Below are 24446 nucleotides of genomic sequence, written 5' to 3' on the forward strand. Positions count from 1 at the left end.
ACCAGTCATGGGTAACCCACGGGAAATCTAAGGACAGCCCTATGATTGGAGATCCTAAATAAATACGTTTGATAAATTTTCTTTAGTTATCCGCGAATGGTCCAAGAGTGATTGATAACCAAAAAAACCCCTATCTCTCGAAATCCATCAGATACGAAAGATAGTTTCGTCCAAATCGAAACTGACACAGAAATGAACAAGGCTGTTGATAACCAAATCTGTTGCGGTCAGCCTTCGTGCCACTCTATGATTACTGGGCTGGTAGGCACCCATGGCAGGGGAAAAAAACGTAATACGAAAATTTCTTGGCAGCAGTCTTTTAGCAGCACTGGTTAACCCATAAAACTGAAATCACTGATGGGCATTTTAGTCATATATTGCCAAATAAAAGTGTAGCATTACGTGGCTTACCACGTCCAATGTCCTCAGGCCGCAAGAAGGCCAGAGCTGGCAGAAGTTGCACTGCCTCGCGAAACCGACTGTTTCGTGAGTACAGGGAGGCCAGGCCACTTTCCTGCACTTTTCGTTGCACGGACTGCTTCAGGTGGAAGAAGCAGGCCGAAGGAGCTGCTGCCGGGAATACTGCCCGGAATGCCTGTATGGCCGCCTGCTCGAAGTCTGTCAGCAGGGTGACGGGTGACAGCCCTGGCTCCAGGAGTAAGATGGTGCGAAAGACCCTGGTATAAGTGGCCATGGTCTTCCTTCTCACCAGGCAATACAGCATGGGCAGCGCCCTTCCAGACTGTAGGACATGAATTGTGTAGATTTGGTAGTACAAGGCTGGCGCGACTGTAAATGTTCCGTCCGCAAACCTATGCGGGCACGCAGCCAACACCTCCAAGTTCTTCTTAGTGCCAAGAATGACAATTCGATCGGGATGTTGAGGTCCAGCATCGTACAGGAGAAACTGTTGTCCATTTGCCAGCGTGAGAAAATCATCATTCAGGACAATGTCCGTTAGTGAGCGGGGTGCCGGAGGGAGTGCATTTGTGCTCCGGCGCTGCCTCTGCAGGGTCTTCGTCATCGCCGGTATTGATGGTAGGGCCGACCTTTCGAAGTCTGCATTGTGGGCAATAGAATAGGAACTCATATTTATTCAGCAAAAAAATTTGATGTTCACTAATAACAACCGACAGAAGCAGCACATTTTTACAAAAGAATTCATTTGCATTTCGGGTGGCACCCTTTTAAACCTGGCAGAGAAAGGTGCTGTTTACTACATTTAAGGCAGATGTTTACTTCGCTTGATTTGACATTAAATTGTGAAGAACTCAAAACCATACAGGCAGACTGAAAAAAAAAAGAATGCAAGCGCTATTTACACAACACCTTTTAACTGCATCTTTTGTACAATATTTTGTGGACGCGACGATTTCAGGAATGCAATTATTTTAATAAATCAGTCTAACCATGTGCTTTGTCACCTTGCTTTGTGAGAAAACACCTGTTCTCAAAAAGGAACATTTTAAATGGTATTTTATGCTTTGCTCGTATATACAACCCTGAGAATATTGTACTAACGTGCTCCTAAAGAAGTAAAGGTTTGGTAATAGATGGTGGTGATTATGTTCATTCATTTATAGATTTCTTAAACTTTCCAGTATTGGTTGGTCCTTACTTTGGTACCGTGTTATATAAATTTATTGATGCAAAATTTGATGATGGATTTTTAATTGTGGGGTGTCACGCGGCGAAGCTACAGCTGAGCTATGAGGCGTGCAGTGCTGGACGGCTCCAGAATCATTTTGATTGCCTGGAGATCTCAACATGTCCCAAGATCTCGACACACCGCCGTTTTTGATTTTCGCCTCGATCGAGAAAGCAGTAACCATGGCGGGGATCGAACCCGCATCCTTCTGCTCAGGAGCACGCCTTAGCTACTGAGCAACCGCGGCGGGTACGATGCAAAATCTCGCATTTGATTGTGGACATAGATGATTCCTTGTGTCTATATCCTCTACGTTGTATCCACCTACCTACTAAAAAATGCAGCCAAGACAAAATACAACCTGGTTCAGTTTGTAAGAACTGGCCTTTGGCCACTCATTCGGCCCCCTTCCAGCCACAAAAAGTGCTCTTTAACTAAAAACAAGCTTACAGCTTTTATTGCTGCACTAGGGTACAGACATTCAATTGCAAACACGTTTTGCCCGTGGTCAAAAACCTGAAATCACTGGCGCCGATGAGCGAGATCCGTGTTCACACATCGGCGGCTTGTGGTGGGAACGACCCAAAAGCGCTTAGCCACTCGTCACCGGCCCCGACACATACGCGGAACACTCAGAACGTAAACTACGGCAACGACCCCTTCACGACACCCCGGCCACCCGAATGTTGCGGAACTGATTTAATGCACTGCAGCATTATTCTTACATTACGTGGCTCGGTTGACGAAAAAGCGGAGCCCCAAAAGAATGAAGCCAGAACCTGGTAATAATAACCCTATTGGCTATCACAGCCTTACAATATCCCCACTTAGGTGGATTGGACAGTTACGATGCCAGCAGCCGTCAGCTCACGTCCTTTTGGGCAATTCCCATATGGCAACGAGGTCAACATATTTACACCACAGTGCTCGCGTATTTATTCATGGAGATTGTGCAGTGACGACAGGTGTCACCAGGCTCGTGATATTCCGTTGCAAGAAGGATACAATCCCGGCTTTTCCGGTGTGATGCAAAATGTTGAAGGAATTGATATACCATGCTCTACCTCTAAACCAACCTGAAAAATGCCAAACCCCTTTTTTTAACAAAACAATGCTTAGAATTAATATTTCACGATAAAAAAACCATGGGTGACGGAAAAAAAATATTGCCAGTGCTGGGGATTGAACCTGCTGGGTATTGAACCCAGGATTCTGCTCCTAGGCTGCTGGGGCAGAAGGCCGGAATCATTTAGCGAATGCATAAACGAATAAGAGTGTTCCAAGCGATTGAGTAAATGGCACTGATTCGAGCAGTAAACGCCGGTCGTGCATCCACAACCGAACAAAATTTCGCGGGAGGCTCGTCACCATACACAAATTTTTACTGCCAGAAACATCAACCCGGCCATCCACACTTACGGTTTTTCAACTCAACAAGAATTGATGCTTCCACATTATCTGATGACAAGAGAAAGCTTAGATTTTCTCACATTTTTTTACTTCATCAGTCTTTTTCATTTTATCAGTTTTTTTTCTTTTCAATCAAATTTACATGAAAAAATGTATGCACGCTGCAGTTTCGTAGAAAAATTTGTGTGTTGGTAGGTGCTTGTAGGTGCTACACTTCAAGCTATCAACAGGTAAGTTTATTTTTTGTGTGCACGTACATGTAACCTAATGTTAAGGGGTCTGCGGTCAATTAAGATATGTTCTTCTATGTTACCAGAATGTGTACAGTGTGGAGTCCTGACATATTAGCTGCATTATCTGAAACATTATGCCGCCATGAAGTTCGATTTTACCTTTGTGGCACTACTAGCACAGAGCAAGGAGGGCGGGTCGAAAAGATGTGGTAATGATTAGTGCGATGTACTTTTCTCTTTTCTTGGCATATTGGGAATGACGAATTTACAGCTCTTCCGTGGCTTATAATAATGGTCCTGTACAAGCGTGGTGCTTTGGCTACCTGGTACTAAGGAACAATAAAGCTATTCATTGAAATTATTGGTTGGGGCTTCCAGAGTTCTTTTTATTATTGTGCTCTAGGCGCTTACTAAGAATGTGTTAAGAGGTGAAGTACAGGGGTTCTGGGAGTTTCAGCGCCAGCTGCAATTAAATTTTAAATCTATGGCTCAACATACTAAAATATCAGCCAGGTCATCTAGCTTAGACCAGTGCACCACTTTATATCGCCTGCGCATACGAGTGCCACATATTACTTTTCCGTAATCTTACGCGACGGCAAGATTGGAGCTATTTTCGCATCGACCGCCTAAAATAGGAGGTGCACAATATCCAATTTTCTTTTATTTGTCATTGCAATGAAGTGTAAGTATAGGTTTGGCTCCGTCTTAATAAAACTCCTTGGCTGCGCAGCAGCCCAGCGGCTAGCGGAGGCTCACGCTACGGTGGCGGGTTACCGGGACCCGACCGTGCATGCCCGCGCGGGTAGGGTGAGGAGGTTGCCCCTCAGTGGAGACAATGCGCGGGCATGGCGAAGGCCGGCCCGCGGAACTAATCCTCCCACCGGAACGAATTTTCACGTTCCCAGTCGGGCCCCGCTACCCGCCTCCGTAGCGTTAGCGGACGGTACCCGGTATGCTGAAACCGCTTATGGTCACTAGATCCAACAGGTCATTAGATCCAACGAGTCAGGAGATCCACCAGGTCACGTGATGCCCGAGTCAGAAGATCCAACTTGTCAAGAGATCCAACCGTGTCACTAGATCCAACGCGTCAATAGATCCAACGCGTCACTAGATCCAACCGAGTCACTAGATCCAACGCGTCAATAGATCCAAAGCGTCACTAGATCCAACCGAGTCACTAGATCCAACGAGACTTTACATCCAACGAGAAAACCTGCACTGCCCGTCTTTCTTGGGGTTCAAATCAATACAACATGATAGCGGAGCCATCTTTAATACACAATTACTGTAGAAATCGTTTCGAAGAAATTGAGTGCCCTTATAATTATTAAAAATGAACATGAAAAAATCTAATTCATTGCAACTCCACTATGTAGCCGTGCGGTACCTAACTGTGCGTGTAATGGTATGTTGATGCACCGAAAAGGCCTTCTATTCTATTTTCTTTTTTTGTTGTTGTTGTTTTTGTTGTTGTATAGCAAATTTTGGATTCTGGATCCCGATGGGCGTTCTCCCCAAGGGTCAGCGACTTGTCCCTCCCCGAATTTCTCTCGGCAAGTGAAGCACAGGTTTTCTTTTTTTTCTCTCTTTGCGGCCCGTACCCTCTGGGAAAGTTCAGCAAAGAATTCAACCCAGAGTGGGCATGTAGGGTGGCGTGTGTTGATAACTTCCCACTTCACGGCCTCAATAAAATGTGTTTTACTCACTTACACTCAACTATCGACAGGAGTTCACAACCCTAGACAGAAAAGTGAGGCGGGGACGTAGCGTAATAAAGTTCTTGGAAGACGGGCTACAACGAAGAACGCGGGCCCCCCTTTTCTGTGTTTTCGACCGGCTGCTTAGGGAGCGGCTATAATCTGCACGTTTTCTTTTTTTTTTTCTCTTTGGACTCCTCGTGGTGGGTTCCTAGGTGCATACAATAATGGCTTTCTAAGAAAAGGGGCGAAGACGCTTGAGCTTGAGACTGACCATGCTCCAGCACATGGCTGCCAGTGAGGGGGTTACGAAAATGAAAAAAAAAAAAAGGGGGGGGGGGCGCTTCGAACACGCCAGATTAGTCACGAGAACGTTCGCCCGCTACCGTAACATTCATATGAAAGGTGCGGGTGACGGGTCAGTGCGGGAGCGGCAGCAGGACCAGGATATTTTGTGCACGAGTTCTCCGAAAGCCAAAATTTCTTGGGGGTGTGCCTTACTGCCATTTTTACTTCGCCGTGGCGGCCGGTAAAGGGACCGGTACTGGAAAAAGGTCCATTGCGGGAATCACGTAATTTGTGAGAACAACACGTACAAATTAGTTACAATTACACTTTCTCACCCAGCAACCATTATGCAAGATGTACGAAAGATAATGAGTGATGCCTTATCACCACTTACGTCTAAAAACACACCGCAAATGTTGTTATACCGTTCCTGTGACGAACTTCCCTAAGTGACAAAATGTCCTATGACGAATGATCCTATGTGACCAAACGGCCTATTACGAGCCGGCCTATGACGAAACGCCATGTGACGAACGGGCCTACACCCGGAGGGATGGGATACGCAATGGTGTAGGTGAAAATACTTCCCCGCGAGTGGACGAATATTTCAGTATTTTTGTGTAGGGTGGGCAGCCCAATCTACTTCGCCGAACGGGTTTGTTCCCATGTCGTCAATCCGGATGATTTCCCCTCTTTTACCATCTTTCACAAATGTAAATAAGCATACGTAAATCTCGTTATTTTACTTCAAACTTCGTCTTCCTGGCCCTCATTTACTTTGGCAACGAGTTTGGCGCGCAAAGTCACCCCAACCTCCAGTTGGCGTGCAAGACGGAAGATCAACGAACAATCACTCATTTATAATTGATTCACCCCCAGCTTTCCTGCTCAAAAATATAACTGGGCAGGAGCTTAGTTAATCCGCAAGAGAAAAGTGATATTTCGCACTGAACAAGAAGTGGACTTGGATATGAAACTCCGAATAATTTGCGTGTCATTAAATATCAAAAATTACTGTTCAGACACCTATAAGGGATATTTTAATGGCCATGAAGCCTGGTAGAACAAAGTTATAAACTTGAAACTGCGCAAAAAGCAAGCTTTTGTCCCCAATATAGGCTGCGCAAAAATTCATTGCACTGCGCTCAATAACTTCATAGTAATCACATCTGGAAGAACTGCGGTAAGCCGGAAAGCGTCACCTGGTCTTGCTTTATTCAACCATTTGTTATACCCAATTTTTTCCCGAGTAGGTGGCAATAAAGTTATTTATTTTACAGCGCAGCTCGAAGTCGCTCGCTCGTGTGCATTCCTACTTTACCGTGCTATGTCAGCAGGATCGTTCAGCAGAATACGCTTTGCGACAAAGCCCCAACTTTTCAGGAAGCTGCTGTAGCGTAGACATCCCGGGAAAAACTATAGTGCGGCTTGACAGGTATTTTATTACTGATTCATTTACTTGTCGTAATTAGGTGATCCACAGTGAAATGGTTGAAGTCGAGGAATTGTCGTTTGTTGTAAACATTTGAACATGTACGGGATAAAAATGGTTGCAGAAAATGGCTGTAACGTTTGTTTTGCTGAAGAGACCCCGAAACGGGATCCGGACAGTTTATCGAACGCCGTTTTATCGAGCGCCATTTTATCGAACCCAGAAACATAAAACTAACTCTGACTACTCGCAGGGAGTTTTATAGACTATATCACGGGTAATTACCAGGCGCAGTTTTAATACAAAGAACATGAAGCAGCTGCTCCTAGGACATTCCATTAGCGTCTCGAAAACAACGTAAAACAGGCAGCGTCATGTTCACCTGTTGGAATAAAACTGCAGCAGTTTCAGATTTGATTACTACATTGAACTGAAAAATAGCTTAAGTCGAAAATAACAATAGTGTCGTGTTCCTTGCGCTCGTTCGGACTACGTCCGGTCAATGCGCTCGCAAACAAGATTGAACCGACTCTCGATAATTAAAAGTGGCTTAATTAGAATTTTCGGTTAACTTGAAGTGATGTTCTGGTCCCGGCAAATATACGTGCAATTAGGTGAAAAAATTACCCGATAATTTGAAGCCAAAACCAAGCAAGTCGGTTAATTGGGAGACATTTTGAGTAAAAAACATACAGGGGGCCGTCATTTCTCGATGAAATTCGATTTTTTTCGGCGCCAAAACAGCACCGTGAACTGTGTTGTGTCGGCGCCATCGCAACTGAGGCCACGCGCAGCCATTTCAGTTGAAACTCGCGCCAGCGAACGCATCTCTACGTACTTTCCACGTTTTTTGTTGCACACAACTCCATGTAAGCAGTTTACGTGCTTGGACGCTTCAGGCTTCAAATTTAACGATGAGTCTTGACACTCAGGACAAACCATGTCGTGCGCTTGAATTGGCGAGGAAAGACAAGGCTGTGACCAACATGAAAAATAAAGAAGTTTAGCGTAGTTATGGCAATGCTGTCTTTGTGCTATGTTTAATTGATTGATTGATTATGAGGTTTAACGCGCCGAAGCTACACAGGCGACGCGGCACGCTGCAGTGGAGGGCTTCGGATTAAGTTGAACCACCTGGAAATTTTTAATGTGCGCCGAAATCTCGAACACACGGGTGTTTTCGCTTTACGCCTCCATCCGAAAAGCGGCTGTCGCGGCCGGGAATCGAACCCTCGTCCTTGGACAACAGCACAACGCCTTAACCACAGAGCTACCACAGCGGTATTCAGTTTATTTCAAAGTTGTGTTGGTTCCAAGCTTTTTACGGTCCCCATGGAGTTCGTATCAATAAAAGTCAACTATATTGTTAAATTGCAATTCAAAGCGCTTTTGTATTTCATTTCGTAACATCATTTTCATTGGTGTCTAACAGCTCCACTGTCCAATCAGCTGAGCAGGACTGATGCTCAGTTTTTATGCGAAGCTTCCGTATTTTGGTACAAACTGTGCGCATCGCTACTGAAGTAGTTTGTTTTGGCTTTCCGCGTTTTTAAAGCGAAGCTTCCGGAAGGTTCAAATATTCCAGAAAAGATTCAACGAATAAACATATGTTTTTGCCGATGCCGCATAACCATCCGCTGGGCAAAAAATAACGCATAATTGCGAACAAGGACATCTGTAATGAATAGGTTTGATTAAATAGGTTCGAGTCAAAACGTCCGCGCACCGCGTGTTTCGGACCCCCGCTGCAGAGGAATCGATCAGGAGCCCGGCGGGCCGGGAACGGCTAGCGGGGCTTCGGCCGCGGTTGGGGTCAAGAAGACGACGTAGGCCACGTCTGAAGCCTGAATGCAGACTTTACTGTGGCACCAATAAATGTTTTTTTTACAAAACAATCGGAGATATTAAAAAAAAACGTAAAGAGAATAAAACGTGATCGAGGAACTATTCTCAATTAATAATTACACGAGAAATCGTTTCAATGAAGTCGAGTGCGTTTATATTAGGCTGTGGCTATATGCCGCCCCGCGGTATTATAAGCCCTTCACTAAAGCGACGCCCACCGGCGGTATTTTGATGAAAAATGGTCCGTCTGGCTGTAGTGCCTAGAATATACTAGGCACTGTAGTCTGGCACTACTTCGCCTTCCATTGTGGTAACGTAAGGTTAACGAATCGAACACAACCTCACTACGAGAAAAAAAAAGAACAGTGAAAACTAACCTAAGCTGTGTATGAAAACGCAAAAGAAAAATAAAGGATGGCAACGAGCCGCACTCGACCCACTGCTTTATGTAGCAAAAAGCTAAGATGTAACCGCTAAACAACAACGGCAGATGTTCTGGCCTTTTTTAGGTGCGATTGTGCAAGCTCGAGCCAATACGGTATGGTTCGGATAAATGCAAACGAAGCGTGTAGTAGGGGGCGAAAAAAATATATGCCCAGCGAAATGAAACTAAAGAAATCGAGGCTCGCTCCTCGTGCAGCCAAACATCGAACGCCTGCCGTGGGTGCCGCGCAAATAAATTCGCTTCTTACCTTGTTCCATTCCCGCCACGCCTTGACTCAACACAGCATTAATAAAGCACATGGCGTTAAATACGATTTTGGGCGGCACTCAGATTGAGGATGCGGTGGAGGCGGAGGCCTATTAAAAGCTGTTCTACTTTCCTAAAAAAACGACAACATGCCCGAAAATATTAAATTACTTGCATGCGAGAAACTTGTATGCCCTTTTTTAAAGTATGGGATGGGTACAATGGGTACAAGTTTATCTTATGAATAGAAAACAGTACGTTGATGTTAGTAATCGTATTTCAAATGTATGTGGTGTTTCTTCTGGAGTTCCGCAAGGAAGCGTACTCGGACCGCTGTTATTTTTAATTTACGTGAATTCTGGTATTCCGGCTGACGTTTCATGGCGGTTGTTCGTGGATGATTGTGTTGTTTTTAAACAAGTTTTATCTCCAGATGATCATAGTTCACTACAAGGTGCTGTTTCTGCTATTGACAGGTGGTGTGAGAAATGGGGCATGGAACTGAACAAGGGAAAACTGTACTGATGCGCATAACCAGGAAAAAGTTACCGAGCTCATATTTTTATAAAATTCAAGATTGTGTTATTTCTGAGGTCAAAGAACACAAATACTTTGGCGTCACCTTCACAAGCGATTTAAAATGGTCAGCCCATATCTCGAAAACCTGTGCGTCCGCAATGGGTAAGCTTTATTTTCTCAGAAGAAAACTCAGAAGCGCCCCGGACAGTTAAGATTTTAGCTCTTTTGTAAAAAGTAAATTAGAATATGCAGCGGTAATAAGGGACCCGCATACGAAAAAAGATAAGATTCAACTAGAAAGAGTCAACCGCAAGGCCGTGCGATTTATATTTGGGAAGTACAAAAGGGAGGACTCTCCTACCCAGTTAATGCATGATAATCAATTTCAGACCTTGGAAACTCGCCAAAAGATTAGTCGCATTGCATTCTTACACAACTGTTTCTCAGGAAAAATTAAACTAAACCTACCCGATTATGTAGAACCTCTAAAAACAAGGAGGACTCGTCACAATCACCAACATTCATTCGCTCCCATCTTGGCAAAAATTAATAGCTACAAGTACAATTTCTTCCCTCAAACAATTAAAGATTGGAATTCACTCCCTGCACAATTATTTCTTTTTTCTAATTTCATCACCGAGGTAGAAAAACATTTCCCTTTTTAAATTTTCGGGACAAACATTTATTCATTCTGGTCAATGTGTAACCTTCATGTGAATAGTGTCGTGCATTTAGCGTTGTACCCTCTCCTGGTGGGGCCAAATTTATGGCCTGCAGTATTGTAAAATAATATATGCCTCTTCCATGCGGAGTCCTCATCAGCATTGACTGAGCAAAAGATTAGTAAAAAAAATAAACAATACCAGTGCGACTATACGTCGGGATAGTATCAGTCAAAAATATCTTAAAATCATATGATCTGGAACTGCTGCAAGTCAACTGACACAAGAAGAGACTGAAAAAAGTTTGAAATTATATATTAGGGGATAAACTAAAATAAACGAAGACGCGTATGAACAACCAGCCACCAAACGAGGTGCTCCGTTAAGTTATAACGAACCGATAAGGCCTTATCTGGCTCGTCTAGACGGGTTTAAAGATCTTTTTTTCTTAAGTGCGAAATAGGCTATCGGAGTACGGTGTTCCTAGTTTGATTGTTAGAGTTTGAGCATTCGCTAGGATTGTATTACCGGCAGCACGAATCCTAATGTTCTTCGTCTTATAGTATATTGGTTTCTCGTTTTATACTCCTACCTGTATACCCTGAAGCGAGGTTTGCAGTATAAAATAAGTAAATAAATAATTTAGCAAAGAAATGGACACGTTCGATCCCCGACCGCAGCGGCCGGTTTTCTGATGGAGGCGGAAAGCGAAAACGCCCTTATGTTCGAGATTTCGGCGCACGCTAAAGATCCCTAGGTAGTCAAAACTAATCCAGAGCCCTCCACTACGGCGCGCCTCATCACCTGTGTGGCGTCGGCGTGTTAAACATCATAATAAAAGCAATGATGCAATGAAAAAAGCAACCCCAGAAAAAGACGAGGCACAGCTCCGGGTCTGTGTTTCCCTCCTTGCGTTGCTTTTTTACGATGTTTCATTTACTTCTATTGGGCACAGAACCGACAAAAACCAAAAAAATAAACCTTTTTCCTGTACCGGTCTTCCTAGCAACCGCCACGGCGAACTAAAATTAGCAGTAAGGCACCCCCCTCACCCCCCATCTCCAAAGTAAGGTTTTCGGAGAACCTGTGCACATAATATCATTGTGGTCAATCTCAAACGTCTTTGCCCCTTTCCTTTGAAAACCTTCTTTGTGTGCAGCACGAGCTCACCACGAGCTGTCGACAAAGCGGAAATAAAGGTGTGCAGCGCTAGAAAGCATTAGGGTGCCTCGATGCGCGCCCGGGCGCGCATCGAGGCACCCTAGAAAGCATAGCCGCGCCCCAAGCAGTAAGCAGAGGGGCGCCCTTTTGTTCATTTTGTAAAGCCGGAATGGTAGGCGGCGGGTGAAGGTTTCTCCCCTAACTACCCTCCTCTCCCTCCCACCCCACCGAGTAACTAGATCCAACGAGTCGTAAGATCCAAAGGGTCGGTACATCCAACCGAGTCATTAGATCCAACGCGTCAATAGATCCACCGAGTCAGTAGATCCACGAATGGATGTAATGACTCGTTGGATCTACTGACGCGTTGGATCTGGTGACTCGGAATCTGCTGAAACTCTCTATTGTGAGCGGCTCAGGTGCACTAGGGGAAACACGCTCAGCTGAAATACCTATCAAAATTTACTGAAAGTAAATAACCAATATCAAATTACCCGTCAGTGGGGCAGTTGCCTCGGAGATCACTTGTCTGGCAGTATCTCGTGACACTGGCGCTTGCTGCTTCATGCTAGTTGTTATTGCGGAAGCGAGGCAGCTCTGAGGATTGGGCAGGTGAGAAGTGCGCACAGGTGTAGCCTGCGAAAACAAAAGCGACCCTTAGGTAGCTGACGAAACACAAAGCACAACACACGCAAAAAAAGGGCACCGTCGTTAAACTAACCAATGCAGTACCACTGCACTTAACATAGCACGTAAAAACGTTAAAAAACTGCGAACTCGTGTACGGTGTACACTACGTAGTTAAAGTACCGTTATTAATATAAGAAACCAGTTTTAATGAAACAACGAAACGATATAAATTTTCAATGGCGGTGTAGTTTTATTGCGTTTTGGAAGAGTTAAGTAGGGAGTAGTGAAACCGTATTATCTTAGTTATTTAAATAATTGTAAATATGCCGCATAGCAGGTATGCAGGGCGCACTATATTACTGTTTCAACGTTTATATACTTTTTTTGCTTAAGCACGTATTTCGGACCACGGTCCACGCTTCGTGTATGGGCCAAAGCTAGTCTAGCGGCAGGCAAAAAAAAGCAGCAGCAAAGGACGGGAAAAAGCTAGCTGAAGTACGAAAACATACCTTTTCCACGATGATTCGGCCTTCCTGCAGAGGTAGCAGCAGATCCTCTGCATCCAGTTACGCAGCACCGCCACTGGACACCACCTTTAACCCTTCTTGACACGGTATGAGTAGCTTTCGTACAGCAGCTTTTCTTTCCCTTTATGAGTGCGGACAATTTCTGCCATGACTACTAGATGCACGTTCTACGTGTGAAAATGCACAGCGCAACCTCGACCTTATATAATCTGTTGGCGCAATATCCGGCACACAGTGCGGGTGCTGTGGGGACGGGAACAAATGATTTCGCGCCCAGAGAGAGAGAGAAAGTGTTTATTGAGCGGATACTATTTACATGTCGAAGTTTTGCATTTCAACAGAGAACACGGGTCTCGCCGTTGGGAAGGAAGAGCCATGAAAGCAAGGACAGTGAAAGGGGAAATAAATAGGAAGGGCAATGAAATCACAGGCTATATACAGACTATATTCATACAATTTCGCGCCAAAAACCGAAGATGTTCAAGCGAAAGCGGGGAGGAAAGTCCTCCTTGCAGCGGAGTTGTCTTGTGTGAGCGGGGATAAAGGCCGAGAGAAAAGTCATATCACGTGGGCGCATTTTCCGCTCAAAAGTTGCGTCACTAAAGGGAGGAGGGGTACCAGCCCTTTCACGGAAGAGGGGCGGGTGCCCTTTGTTCCGCTCTGAGGTATAAAGTGGACGTCGAGAACGCGAAACCTCGAAGTCGACAGTCACAATAGCGCAGCTTTCTCGTGCTTAAAAACCGTATTCAAATTTGCTTCCTGGTATAATAGAAGAAGGTGAGAAGAATTCCGGCATCCATGAGTGCTCCGGGTGCCGGTGATGGGCGCAAGATTTAATTGGCGGTGGTGCTACCGTATGCGAAGAATGCACGATCCCTTCAGGTCAGGGTTCGGCAACCTTTTGAGGTGGAGGGCCGAGTTGCATGAAGCCGACATGGCGGGGGACTTGAAGGCCGATGGGACGGGGGGAGTGATTCGGAGGCAAGAAAAAAAATTCAATGAATAGACAAAAATATTTTGCATAAATTGACAGTAATCTGGCAAAGTGGGAAGATGGTGGGCAATCTCAACTGGAAGCGATCAATTCTCTGTTCTTGTTTCCGGTCTTACCCCACTTGAGGTGGCTTGTCGGCCTTCAGTAGACAAGTGAGAGGGAGAGAAGTCGAAGTTCTGACGACGTGCTCGGAGTCCGCATAATACTTAGGTTGCGATCCCTTCTCTATATGTGGCAGTTGGGGGGCGGAGGACGCGTTAGTATGACCACGATGCTGGGAAAAGAGTAGTGAGGGAGGTTGTTCCTCAAAAGGACGACAGTGGTTCCAATGATACTGTTGTCATTGCGTGTATTCATCGGTTTTCTGCAAAGTTTTTCATTGAACACTAGAGAAGTTGCGTGAGCTCATAGTTAATGCTAGGTTTTTCTTGCGTACTTGCGGTGACGCGTCGATTCCTCGTATTCTCGTCAGATTTTCAGAGGGAACCTTTAAAGAGAGTGACCTGAATAACCATCAGAGGGTTGACTTGAATTATCAACCTGAATGATCTGAGTAACAATGAGGAATTGAGAAAGGGGATTGGCTTCCGGGACGCTGAATTAAATTGCGATAAAAATAAGAGTGAACAAATGAAACGATGGTCGTGTACAGAAGGGGGCACCACTCCGGTGTCAGACACAGGGTGAGGCAGTTGGGCCTTCGTTGTTTTCCTTGGCTTCACTAAGCAGTCTATTATTTCTAATCGCGAAGGTGGTCATCAAAAGTTGATAAATTTAATTTATTGTGTTTCACTTATTGCGCCCAATGTAGGTAAGCATGGGGTTTACATGAAGATGGGGCATATTTTATGCAGCCTTGTGAAAAGAAACTAGAACAACAAGAGAAGGATATCTAGTTTGCTAAATTATGCAAAAAAGCGAAGAGCTGCGCAGACATCTTTTTTTATTTACTTGGCTGCTATAGTCAGGTGAATACTTGGTTACATGTTTCTATTTCGTGCTCGTGTTAATTAAACGAGAAATAAGTGCACCTTTGCATGTTTTTTTGTGCTCGGCGCATCAATAAAGCGATTACCCTTGGGCTCTCTTTTTTATTTTATCATGGTGTTTTTGGACGATTCACCATATAGTTCTATTTTAAAATGTGTTAGAAGGTGATGACCTGAATATACAACTTTCGTAGCTGCACCTTTACAAGGTAGAAAGAGGTTGAGTAAAACGAGAACAGAAAAACAAACTTAGGTATATAACAAAAACATTACCCCTTTATTGTGCTCTTCTTGCCAAGAATTACATGCGCGGTAGCGCTTTACGACAGCTACTGCGAGATCTAGGTCATTTCGGCGCGAGAACATTTCGGTGCACGGACATTTCGGTGCGTAAACGTTACGGCGACCCAATTACCGGTCCTCGCTTTTTTGAAACAGTACATTTTTATTTCCACATAACGTGAGTGATGGACCATAATCTAGCGCAGTGACTGCATCGGTACAATAATGTCCTGTTTGACTCTTGCCAGTTAGAGTTAAAATTAAACATACGTATACTTTTGTTACCTACGTGGTTTAGACAACACTTGTTATACAGCTAAGTGATTGAATTCTATCGCACATGTTTTTTTATTAATGACAGGGAGTTAATTTATAACAGCTCTTTTTTTGCGGCAGGTAAATCAGCCAAGAAAATTAGTCGGCGTTTACGATGGTGTACCTGATTTTCTCTAAATCAAAGGCACACTCTCCCTATCCAAAGAAATCAGCTTTACAAACATTCCGTTGCCCCAAAAATGGAGAAAATCTAACGAACAGTTTTATGTAGGCGGTAGGCCGCGCTGTCACATTAAAATGAATTTGCAACACTGATGTCGCAGCTTTTTCAGACCAGTCTACATGATATTGACGCGGAAAAAGAACCGGCCGTTTTGACAACAGCTGCCGCTTCTATATATTCTCAATGCTGAAAAAGCTCATCGGGTTCTGCGCACAAATACAATTCATTTCTGTATTCTGGCAAACCAACCTTCGTTTTGTTTGCACGCGTACTTTTATCGCATTCTAATTTCTCCCAGCCTCCACCTCCTCCCCTACCCCAATCATTAGGTCTCAATCTCCCCCAGATTTCTTTTTCAGACATTATTTTCGGTTTCCCTTAAAAACCTTACTCTCCTCCAAAGCGTCACCGCATTGATGCAAGAAAAAGCTATACATTCACCATGAGCTCACACAACCTCTTTAATGCCAAACAAAAAGCCACCATAAAGGCTGCTAAGAACACAATGACCAGTATCGTTGGCGCCTGTCGACCTCAACGACGAACAAGCTTGCTGGCTGTATCCTTCCGCGTTTCGCGCAAATACCGACGACACCCCCTCTCCAGGAATTGGCCTTTAATCGCCTTCAAGTCGCGCATATCTTGGACACCCCCAAACATTGCCACCTTTCTTCTAATATACAAAGAAAAATATTGCATGGGCTTGTTTATCGAGAGCTGCGACACTCGTCTTGAAATTTTCCATGTCCAGTTTATACAATGGAGGAGCAAAAGTGACACCCCTCTCTCTATCAAGGGTAGCCGGCAGTGCTGAGTCCTCCCCACACCCGGGTGTAGGCCCGTTCGTTCACAAGACGTTTCGTCATAGGCCGGTTCGTAATAGGCCGTTTGGTCACATAGGATAATTCGTTATAGACAAGTTTGTCACTCAGAAAAGTTAGTCACAGGAACGCAAAAACAAAATTCGTGGCTTTTTTTAGACGTAAGTGGTGATGAGGCATGACTATAATTACTTTGCACAACTTTTCGCAGTACCGGTCCTCTTAGCGGCCGCCACGGCGATCCTAAACTGGCAGTAAGGCACGCACCAAAAAATGTTTGGGTGAGTTCGGGGAACCCGTGCACAAATTATCCTGGTCCTGCAGTCCATACCGCTCCCACCTGTCCCACTTGCCTTTTACATAAATGTCATGGTAGCAGGCGCACGCTCGCGTGACTAATTTGCAGGTGTCGTAGCCCTCCTTTTCCTTCCTTTTTTTTAATTTTCGTTGCTGCCTCACTGGTAGCCAAGTGCTCACAGCGTGGTAATTTTTGCCCCTTTCCTTGGAAAGCCTTTTTTTGTGTGCACATAAGAACTCAGTCGAACTTCTGGAAAGAAGGACACCAAAACGTGCAGCCCTATAGGAGGCATATCCGCTCACCAAGCCGGTAGCTGAAGTGACGCCCTTTTGTTTATTTTGCCAGCGAGCTGCTGCCAAGAATGGCGGACCGGCGCCCCGCCCATGCGCAGCTGGCTACTGGAGAAAGGTCCATCAAATGATTCGTTGCACCACTTGTATTAAACCACTAATAAGTGACACGAAATGGCCCATGTCAAATTTCCAAGAACGAGAAGGTCGGTGCTACCACTTTCCCTATTACGGTACCACTTAGAACCAGACGCCTGGCCCGTCTTCCAAGAACTTTGTTGGGCTACGTCCCTGTCTACTTTCCTGTCTTGGGTTGTTGAACTCGTATCTATAATCTTGTCTGAACACGTGACGCTACTTGCCCACTCTGGCTTGCATTGTTTGTTCAGCTTTGCTAGATCTAAGGCCCAAAGTAAAAAAAAAAACTAAACCTGTGTCTCGCTTCTGTCTTTCGAGTCGGAAAAAAAAAACACGTAGACATTCATTTTGTGCACCTGTGACAAACTTTCTCAAGTGACAAACTCGCCAATGACGAATTATCCTATGTGACCAAACGGCCTACTACGAACCGGCGTATGACGAAACGTCATGTAACGAACGGGCCGTATCCCCACCACACCCACTCTTATAGCGACGCCGATACAAATGTGACCGTTGCTTAGTTTTTAGGTAAAACAGACACTTAAAGACGAGATTTATAGAGAAAATAGTGGAAAGCAAATGCACACCCGCTTAAGCTAGCTCGTTTCCTTTCTTTCTTTTTTTTTCTGGTGATTTTCCAGTTTGGTGGAAGGGGAGATAGGAACGGAATAAACGCAGCAGCATCGTGCAGTGTTGGGGGATGAGAAATCAAAGCGCTTCGGTAACACTCAAACTTTTGGGTTGTTCACATGAATGTCAACATAAAAATGGTTGAACGGAAGTAACTTCACAACGTTAACTTTTAACAGCTCCTACAGAAATCGGGTTTTACGCGCTGAAGCTCCGCTTTGGTTTAGCGCTCGTTTCCGTGCATGGCAGCGCAAACACAACTCACGATCGTGAAATCATATCAACTGACAAAATTACCATATTAGAGCTAAAATGTTCAAAGAATGCCTGGGACATCCCGCGCACCTAAATTATTGCACCGAGACGTCCTTCACCGAAATGTCCCCACCGAAACGTCATGCACTGAAATGTCCTACACCGAAATATCCGGATCCCGTTACTGCGCAGCGGCGGCGCATACGTGCGCAAGGCATGCGCGGCGTTCCTGCAGTCGCGTTGAAATTCCGTAAAGCAGGTGCTGCGCCAGCTGTGGCGTTGCTGGTTGCTAGACAAAGCAAGGCGCTCCCCAAAGTTTTCGACAGTTTTTTTTTTTTTTTTCCTGAAGTCAGTGCGCGAGCCGGGGCGTACAGCGAGGCACGCGCTGACGGGCCCGCTTGGTACTTTCTCGGTCCTCAAGCTTCTCCCGAGCTCTTTCTTTCTTTTTTATTTGCTTAAGCCACTGCGCGTATCGGGGATGCTGGGCTGTCTCCGCGGGGCACGCGCTGTGGAGCGCTCAGTATCTTTTGGTATGTTCAACGGGTTGCGCGTTACGCGCAACACATAAGGGCTAGTCACAACAGCTCCGCTGTTGAAGTACTCCAAACTATCCTTCTTTCGTCAAAAAAAGCGTATAATTGACTTAAGGCCGGGGTCTCAAACACGCGGCCCACGGGCTGCATGCGGCCCGCAGACCTTTCTTTTTAGCCAGGCCAGGCCCGCTCAAGGGTGTCTCTGTTCAGTTATTCTTATTTCTTTTCTTAAGCGCCCCCAACGCGGTCACCATGTGTTGGAGCATCACCGTGCAAAAAGTATTTTTTATTTCAGAATCGGCATCCAGGTTTTTCTCATCCTGGAGATCGGTGTCAATACGTTTCTGGAATCCTGACGCCCAGTTTCATTTAGAAATGACCCGATATATTTAGAAAATGCGGGAAATGACTTGTTTTTTTTTTAAATGGCCGCATGAGCCGACATTTTGTTAACCTCCACACCCTGCTTTACAACCTTCTTCGCTGTGGGGTACTAAATTTCATGACTACGGCCCGCTCACTGAGGTGGGTTTGAGATCCCTGACCTAATAGAACTAGGTGCAGCAAAAAAATCATTGCGGAAGAAAACCTGCAGACATTCCGAGTAGTGTATAACATTGCATAGCATTTTAAGCAGCACGTTTTGGCTATGAGTAACCCAATCCGTTAGTTTTCATTGTTTTTGAGCGTTATTTTGTTTACTTTCGCCAACGATGCAAATGTACCACACTGTAGTGATGAAGTGCCTTAACATTGTCAATTTTTCCACAGATCCAAGGAGTCCTGGAGGGGTGGTTGGTTTCGCGAGTTTTATTCACGTTTTTCTTATTTATTTGAAGGCTTGTTCAGGTTAGTCTTTGATTTTGTTGAAGATCTATGAGATGCCGCTATTTTGTCTATTAGTTTTTGTAGTTTTTATTTTTCTATTTTTTGTATTCCTTGGATGTTCAAAGCATAGAGTTAATACTACTGACTCTAGAGCAAAAGCTGCCCGGCCAGCCCGTGCATTGAAACCGTGCTACACCCGGGCGCTGACATGATGCCACCCTCACAGCGTTGCCCGCTGCCTTTTTGCCTACTAGAGTTGGCGGCAGTAGTCGGTATTCACCTAGTAACCAACGCATTCCATCATGGCAGCCACCGTTGCTGTGAGTGCGCCGTGAAGACTTTGCTGTGCAGAAACGTTGTGTGAAGCTTTTCCTGTGGTAGGTAGCGAACTTTTGTGCCATGCTGCCGCGTTAGATGCAGTTTTGCATTCTCCGCAACTGAGAAGGGTAGCGCCTAGATTAGCGGGTACTTCGTACGCTCGGAGAGGTAGCTTTTGCGGGTGCGTCAGGGGAGTTCGGTCGTCGCTTCGGAGTTGAGCGGACGTGTTTTTTCGTACTCCTGTGCTTCGGAGGGGCTTCATTTCGGCGGCCCGCGCTCGCGGGCCGTTGGACGTCGCCTGGCTTTCGCTCTGCTGGTGTGGGCGGTCGAGTGCCAGCTCCCTCCCCCCTTCCCAGTACCCGTCTCCAAAGCGGTCGGGACCGCCGCAGACTTCGCTCTTCGTCGCACCATGCTCGCCTCCGCACTTCACTGTTCCCTTCGAGGTTTCTCGTCTGCCGGACGCAGCATTACGCCAGCCAACAGTGTTCGTGGTGTGTTGTGTGCGACGGAATCGACCACAGTGGAACTACTCTTCTCTACTCTTTCCTCACCTTTCTAATCTTTACTTTTCTTTCTCCTATCCTATTTCCCCAACTATTCCCGCTTGCGGACTGTGTTAAATGCAGGTGAGCTCCCATGAGAGCTTAATAATATCCGAAGTCCATTTATTTTCCTGGTTCCTTTAAAGGGAAGGTGAAGCGGTTTTAGAATTAAAAGAAAAGTTGACTAGCAGCAAGTACACATTGAATAGTTCATGTGTACGAAATATTTTCGCAATACATGCAATAGAAGCGGCGCAATGAGCAAACAAAAATGGCCCGATGCCCCGCCCCCATCTCGCCGCGCGATGCCGGAAGACCGAAGAGCGCGGGCGAAAACCGGCTGAAAAACGTCATACCTGGACTTCCGGCCGGATCGGCCGCCTCGGCCATGCTCTTTTCGCCGTGTTTCCTTGTGAATGATACTTGTTGTTGTTGTGGTTGATAGCACTCATTTGTACAATTTTCGTGTTCAGAAAGTATGCACGAACGCCAAACGAGGCATACGTTATCATACCGTATTCCTAAGCAGAATATTGCCACGCCGGGATGCTTGATAACATACGGAAGCGACAGCCGAGGTGGCTGTGCTTGATGACAGAGAATATACAAAACTTCGTTAAATACTTTTTAAACCGCTCCAATGCGGTTTTTTTTTTTTTTTTTGATGCGACGGACGTGAATGTTCACATTAGATTCTAGATTTAGGAAGGATGGGGAATACTGGTGTACTTTGGCCGGGGTTGTTTTGTTCCATTCTAGAAACCAAGTCACATTTGTTCAGGAAATACTTGTTTCGTTAAACGCGTCGGTTTTCTTTCCCTATGGGCTCAGAACAGTGTTCAAAAAAACAATTTTTTGGCGAAACTAAAACAAGGGGCCAATCCTGATAGAAGTTCTCTCCCGGCAAAGAGGTAAACAGTATTCCTACAAAGTAAAAGAACCAAGACAACCAGATTACTTATTTTGCAAGTATACATGTCACGATAAGGTGATGTTTGTCTGGAATTAAAAAAAAAACACCACTCCGAACCACCACCGTGCCATAATTTGTGTTGACTGCGGGGGCCTAATTTTTTGCCCAAGATTCCGTGTGGCTGCATATTATAACCTGGCAAGCACTTGTTGTCACTGAACCTCAAGTGTGCTCCAGTGATAGTCGGTGATATATATAATGATGATACTAAAAACATTAGGAGCGAAGAGTAAATATACGGCCTCTGTCCGACTTGCGCGGTAAATGCTTAAATCTAGAAATGCTGAAACAGGCCAACGATTCATTATCACAAACGTTTGGTGATTGTTACCTAAAGTAACATAACTACAACGTAACTGCCTTGTACGACTGGTCTGTTAATTATAACGAGGTGGCCGTAATATTGTAGCAGAATGCGCAACGCACAAGCGAAAATCAAGCCCTACTACAGCCAATAATGCTGAGCAGGCACTATTATGCTGCAGTTTTTTCAGAATAAATGCATGTGAAGCAGTAAGACGCCACTCATCGAAGTGCAGCTAGCAATCGCGGAGGCGCCGTAGCGCCGCTGCCGAAATTGCGCGCGCGTGTGGGTCTGTGTACGGGGATGAGTAACGGGGCTGGGTTGGGCGACAACGAACAAAGGAAATGCGGAAGCAGAGTCTGCTTGTTGGTTTATGCGTGTACCGGCAAGATGTGTCTCGCATATACGTTTACAGCGCATGAACGCTATTTTTTCGCGCAGTGCACGTACGTGCTTTTCGCTGGTAGATTGTTTATAAAACGCCCATTAATCTTCGGCATAAATGGTTTTGTGTATAATAAGAAACAGTTAAGGCAGTACATAATATTAACTTAAGGTATAAAATCCCCGTATGCTGGTTGCCTAATTCAAAAATATTTTGATGGAACCCACTAGTCGACGTCACAGTCACTGCTTTGGTGTTCTCTGTCGTGTAAAGCAAATTTAAGCTCCAAGATAATTGAACCAACAGCACGGGAAATTATAAAACAAACTTCCAGTCATGTGCGAAAATTAAACTGCAAGCGAAATTGCCGCAAAGGAAACCGTGCGATCGTTCGCAATGCTTCCGACAACCCGCGCGGCCGAAGGGTGTCCTCCTTTGACGTCATGACGGGCGCAACCAATCAGGGGCGTCAAAAGACGAAAAGCGCGTGTCTTTCAAACGGGGCCGCGCTTTTTGCAAGACAAATGCCACTTGGACTCATGTACGATAAATTTCAATGCGATATTCGGAATCAGCGCGCAAGAAACTATGTAACTGTTAATCTAACTCAAATTTTTTGGAAAGCGCTTCAGCTTCCCTTTAACAAGAAATCCCTTCCCCTTGATTGCTTTTTTCCCCTGATTTTTTTCCTGGTGGCTTCCCCTGTATTCGCGCATGCGCTGTTTCTGTATATATCATTTTGTGTATGCTAAAAGAGTTCAGTTGATATGCAGCGCTAGTCCTGTGTAGTCTTTTCTTTGTTGTCCCGTCTGTACAGCGCTATTTTAACATGTCTCACACGCCTCCCCCCCCCCCCCCCCCGTATGCGTCAGCTGATTGTTTTTGCAATCTATTGAGGTGCTCTTTACAACTACTTGCTTTTCTAGCGAATGGAAGTTCGAACTGGACAACGCTTCCAAGAAATGCATGTAAATGGAAATCGTATTTGTGACTGCACTTTATGCTAAACAAACATGCTTTCTGTGCCTGTTCCTGTGCCTGTCTATGAGGCCCCTGTAGCAAGCACGTGTGTCAACTTTTTTCTCCAGTTGAAATGCTTTTAGGTATTGGCCCTTGCATTAGCTTAGATTCAATAACCGTTGAATACCCAAGCCTAATATTACTAAGTTATGTGCATCAAGAAACTCTCTCAAGAGATTTTCCGTTTTTCTAGGTATACACTTAGAGGATTTGTCATTGATTATATGCTTGGGGACGTCACACAAGGTACATGATTAATGTTGTCAGGTTACATTAGGTCGCAATAATTCTATTTAATAGCAGCTTAAACAAAATCTCGACAAAAGCAAACCAGAGACTAGAAGATATCATGTAGAACGCGCATTTCCATTCTGGGTTTGTGGAACTATAGCTTTCAGTACTTCCAACTACAAAGAAAGTAGTGCAAGTGTTCATTAGTCGCTGCAGGGCTCTTTACCTTTTAAAATTTCATGCCCCCTCTCCCAGAATAAAGAAAGAGGAAAATTGTGTGAGGAACTAACTATTTCTAGCATAGCTATGGCAGGTTTAAAGCCAATAAACAGACAGGGTTAAAAGCCAAAAAACCTTTTTGAAGAAAAAACAATTTCATGATAAAAAACCTAAGCACTGGAGAAGAGGAGAAGAACGAAATAAACAAATACAAGCAGAGGCAGCATAAAAGAGCAAAAAATCAACAAAGCAAAGGCAGTTAGTCACGAAAGCTTCAACGATGGAGCAGACACTTCAGGAGAAATTTTAAAAAATTAGAAATTATGTACCCTATTTACATTATGTACACAGAAAATCAGACATGTTTCAGTGGTTTTAGACAAGATGGAGCTGAAGTAGCAAAATCAGTTTTTGCCTTGAAGAAGCAGATTGCAGTGATTAAGAGAGAAAAACAGTCACAGGTGCTGTAAGGGTGTTACCAGCATGCAGCATCCTTCGTTTGCCCATTTTGTCATTTTGCCTGCTTCTTTTATGCCTATCTTTTTTTCGCACATGGTGCTGTCTTTGTACTGGCCATTTCCATGCCATGTTTTTTTTTCTCCCGAATTTTTTATCCTTTATTTTATGCCAGTCCTTTCCTTTCAAGTTTACTGTTCTCATTTCCACATGTAGCACAGCCAGCTGGACAGTTCTTCTTCTTCTTTCCTTGGTTAACCTCCCTAGCTTTCTTCTACAGTTTCTTCCTTTCTTTGAAGTCGCACATTAGGTCATCTTAGCCTTGCTCTTACCATCACAAACTTCCCTAGAGGTCTGGGGGTATTACTGGTGGTGAAATAAAATTTGTTGGATAAGAATTGCTTGTACATATGACCCTCTTGCTTTTTCTGTGTTTATTTTTACTTGTGATACACGGACTGATGGCATTGCGATGGCCCACTATTTTTGATGAAAATAAGAATGCTGATGACCACAATCTGAATGAGCATTAGCCAGAACTTTCATAATCAGCTACAGCATTACTGGAACCCAGCTTCGGTAATGCAACTTCGTCATCATCCTTGTTGCTGTGAGCACGCTGGAATGGAAGCGTGGAAATTCTACAAGGTCTGGTGTGGCACCTTTGTGGCCACCGGTTTGATGTTGGC

This window comes from Haemaphysalis longicornis, unplaced genomic scaffold (assembly GCF_048455015.1).
Source record: "Haemaphysalis longicornis isolate Haplotype H1 unplaced genomic scaffold, Haemaphysalis longicornis Haplotype H1 scaffold_1, whole genome shotgun sequence".
NCBI classification, from domain to species: Eukaryota; Metazoa; Arthropoda; class Arachnida; order Ixodida; family Ixodidae; genus Haemaphysalis; species Haemaphysalis longicornis.